Source organism: Rattus rattus, chromosome 3 (genome assembly GCF_011064425.1).
Source record: "Rattus rattus isolate New Zealand chromosome 3, Rrattus_CSIRO_v1, whole genome shotgun sequence".
Lineage (NCBI taxonomy): Eukaryota > Metazoa > Chordata > Mammalia > Rodentia > Muridae > Rattus > Rattus rattus.
The window spans coordinates 197,535,406-197,539,831 of NC_046156.1; positions in this window are offsets into that span (position 1 = coordinate 197,535,406).

Here is a 4,426-nt window from a genome sequence, read left to right on the forward strand (position 1 = left end):
GTCATCTTACAGTCGAGTGGAGTCCTGCCTCTCTGCCCACCCTCCTCTGCCCCTGGCTCCATTCGTTCTATCCCCCATCTGACAAGAAACAAGTCATTCTTGCCCCCCAATTAAGCAGCGCCTTGGCTGTGTCCTCCAGGATGTGAATGGCTGAGAAGGTGGCTGGCAAAACCAGCGTGCACAGGTTCCTAGGAAGCCACCTCTTGACAGGGTTTTGCCTGACACTGGATCAACATACTAGAAAACAGTGTTAGTCTGGAAACACCAGCCCCCACCCTGAGGAGAGCCAAGAGCTGCCTCTCAACCTTGGTAAATAAGCCATCCTTATATTCTTCTACTGCTAACACTGCCAATCAGCTCTGTGATGGATTCCATGACAGACAGACAGAGAGACAGAGAGAGAGAGACAGAGATACAGAGACAGAGAGACAGAGAGACAGACAGAGAGAGACAGAGAGACAGAGAGAGACAGAAACAGAGAGAGACAGACAGAAACAGAGAGAGACAGACAGAGACAGAGACAGACAGACAGACAGAGAAATCACAAACTATCTGGAGAAGCAGCAAGACAAGTACTGCTCAGTAGAAAGCCAGACCCGCAGGGAGGGACTGCACCCATATGTCTTAGCAAGGTTTTTACTGCAGTGAAGAGACACCGTGACCACAGCAACTCTTATAAAGGAAAGCATTTAATTGAGGCTGGCTCACAGTTCAGAGGTTTAGTCCATTGTCATCATGGTGGGAAACATAACAACACCAAGGCAGACATGGTGCTGGAGAGGTAACTGGCAGTTCTACATCAGGATCCTCAGGCAACAGGAAGAGAGAGTGGCAATGGACCTAGCTTGAGTATCTGAAACCACCAAGTCCACCCCTAGTGACTCACTTCCTCCAACAAGGCCACACCTCCAATAATGCCCTTCTCAATGAGCCTATGGGGGCCATTTTTATTCCAACCATTACATCATGTCTGAATGAGCACTGTGATATGAACATAACCAGGTCAAGGGCACCAGTGACTCGGGGTCATGGTCATGGCAAGGCCTTCCCTGGGTCAGGCTGTGGTGGAGGTAGAGGGAGTGCCTTCCTCTGGCCAGAATATAGACATTGACAAACAGTTGCCCTTTAGTTAAAAACAGTACATGCAAAATTATACGCAGTATCCTTGTCTGGGTGATCATGTCATCACTCCTGCCACTGCTGCCCCCACAGAAACCCCCACCCACTGAGATTACTAATATATCAAATGCACTGCCTGTCAGAGCTGATGGTGCGTCTCCATCTGTATACAAGGCCCACCCAATCCCAGTGTTACGTATGTTCCTTATGTCTTTCTTTCTTAGTCCCTGATAACTCCCAGTCCGGTTTCTAGGACCCAGACAAGCAGGTCCCGGCACAGGCCTCTGTCAATACCTGCCACACAGCACTGACGTGATGATCTCACACTCAATTCCAACTAACTGAGACTCATGCCTGTGCTCAGAAGCTGTGTGCTGCACATGGAAGGCTCTCCCAGTCAGCCAGTCTCCACAGTGAGCAGACCCTCTCGGATGTAGTCACTCTCAGAAGCAGTCTCAGTGTGTCTCCTCCCTTTGTCCCCTTTTTCTCAGATCCCCTTTAAGGACATCCATACAGCAAGAGGTGCTGAAGACAGGCTGCCTCCCACCTCAACAACAAGCAGGCCTGCTTATTGTCCATTATAAAACCAGTGGCTTCTTCTAAGCTCAGGATTCTGGCCTGTGGTGCAGCCCACCAACATGACAGAAGACAGCCATCATCCTGCGAATGCCCTTCCACTAACTGCCATTTTCTAATTCAGGTGCCCTCTAAGCTTGTTGTGAGTCACCGTGGAGGTGAGGGAACTGCGGATGTTCTGCCTGCTGCTATCTCTGAGAACGGTGAGTTCTTTTTCCAGGTGTCTGGTTGTATCTTCTTCTGCCAACGACCACAAAACTAAAGCAGACTTACCTTGTAGTCTGGGGCAGAGGGTGTCAAATTTCAGGGCATTCTGGGCCTGTACCACTCGGCCAGTGGGCACATGAATCTGCCTTTCTCAGACAGGGCACCTGCTGTGGTTTTCTTGTCAGTGGCTAATATTAATGAATCTTGACTAAAGCCATGCTTGATGTACTAAAAATAAATCAAAAATTGCCCCAAAATGTTGAGAATAATGACTGTTCAAGGCTCCTTCCTGAAAACAGCCCGAAAGTCACATTCAGATCGATAAGGAAAATGGGATTCTTTTAGAAGAACAAAAGTGGGGCTGGGGAGGTGACTCAGTGGCTAAGAGCACTTGCTTCACTTGCAGAAGACCGAGTTCCGTTCCCAGCATCCATACGGCGCACTCAATCATCCATAATTCCAGTCCCAAGGGACCCATCGCCCTCCTCCTGCTATTCTGTTACCAAGCATACACATCTACAGGCAAAACACTCATACACATTAAAACAAATATTTTTTTAAAAAAAGATATAACTCAAAACATTAGAACACTGCTCTAGCTAGAATGACTCAAGAGACAGTTACAGAGAGACAGAGGATATGAACATGTCTATGTTTATATGCCGCGGGGAACACATCTTCACATCTCTGTTCAGGACAGTACTTGCTAAATAAGACACCCCTGTTCCATCATATGGCTTAAATTATAAATACCACGGAAATTTGTAAGCTGGAATTCATTCCTGATTCCAGCCCTGTAGCAAGTTAAACATTGGCTGTGATTGTATAAATTTGGCCATATTTAGGCTTCATCCTAAAATACCACTCAACAACAAAGTAATTACAAGGTTTAGCCTGAATCATTTCACACAGCTATCCCCTTTAATCTTGTTTCCAGCTCTGGGGAATAATGGCCAGTCCACAGATATAAGCTCTGACAGAGCGGTCTAAAGAGAAGGAGGTGGCCTCATCAGATGTTTTCCCATTTACCATCTATGTCTCTGTCTGTCTCTGTCTCTGTGTGTGTGTCTCTCTCACACACACACACACACACACACACACACACACATGTGTCTTCATGACTGCCATACACCCCCATCACGGGCTGGTGAGCACTGTCCGGTTCATAGTCAGGAAGATTCACATATATGTTCTGCTTTGGATGTTGTCAGTTTGGTCTCTCCTCGGTGGGTTTTTGTCTAGTTCTAGCATGGTTTGGTGAATGAGCGCGCTTTGGGGAACTTCCTGCAAACTGAGATCTTTCACTCTTCCAATAGTTCGAGTCTTGAAAGTTGAGTTTCAAAACCTTCAATGTCATTCCCCAAGTTTGTTTTAGCATGTCCTTTGTTTCTGGTGAAGGTGGCAGTGACGATTTTAATTGATGGTACCCGATGCCACCCCAGATCTGATCCCTTTTTTTTTTTTTTTTTTTTTTTTTTCTTCTTCTTTTCTTTTTTTTTTTTTTTTTTTGGAGCTGAGGACCAAACCCAGGGCCTTGAACTTGCTAGGCAAGTGCTCTACCACTGAGCTAAATCCCCAACCTGAGATCCCTTCTCTTAATGAAAGCAGTAGGTCTGGTGTTCAACTGTGTGTAAAGCAGGAAAATAGATGTCCTCTGTGTGGATGGTGGGAAGGAAGTGGCAGGAAAGAGTGCAGCAATAAGGAGACTGAAGGACACTTGGACCACCAGGGAAGGAGGTGGAGGAACCTCACCATATCCAGGGAGCAGTCATGTCTGTCTATAACATGTTCACATCTCTAATCATTCTGTCTTGACACCTCCTTTAGTCTCGTCTTGAGAAAGAATTCCCAGTATAGGAAGGTTTTGTTTGGATTTTGTTTTGTTTTGTTCCCTCATTACATAATGTGATGGATTGGAAAGGCATGGCTCCCATAAGGAGTGGCACTATTCGGAGGTGCGGCCTGGCTGGGTATGGCCTTGTTGGAGGAAGTGTGTCACTGTGGAGCGGGCTTTGAGGTCTCCTATGCTGAAGCTATGTGTTGCAAACTCCCTAGAGACAATGTTAGTCCCTTTAGGAAAAGGTCCCTTTACTCCGTGAGTTTCTAGAGGGTGGATGTTCCCACAATTATCAAATCCTTGTGATGAATGTTATTTCCAAAACTGACAAAGTTTGCCCTGAAAAATCAGTTTCCTAAACTCAAAATCAAGCTCTTATCTGGCCCCCCTGGCCCCACCCCAACAGGGCCCAGCTCATCCGCAATTGAGAGTCTGGGAGCCATTTGATCTCAGAGAACATGGATGTGATTGCTGTGGTAAAATGCAGACTGACTGCAAATGGGAGAAGAATTCAATCCTGCCATGGCATTAGAATTACTCTTCCTTCTTTCTAGCTCAGCTAGAGAACCAACAAAACGTTCAAAAAAACCCCAAAGAACGCAAGTCCAAGGCGGTTGAAGGAAGTGTCTTCAAAGCAGAAAAGATACACACAACGTAATCCTTTTGTATAGATTTAAGTCCTGAGTT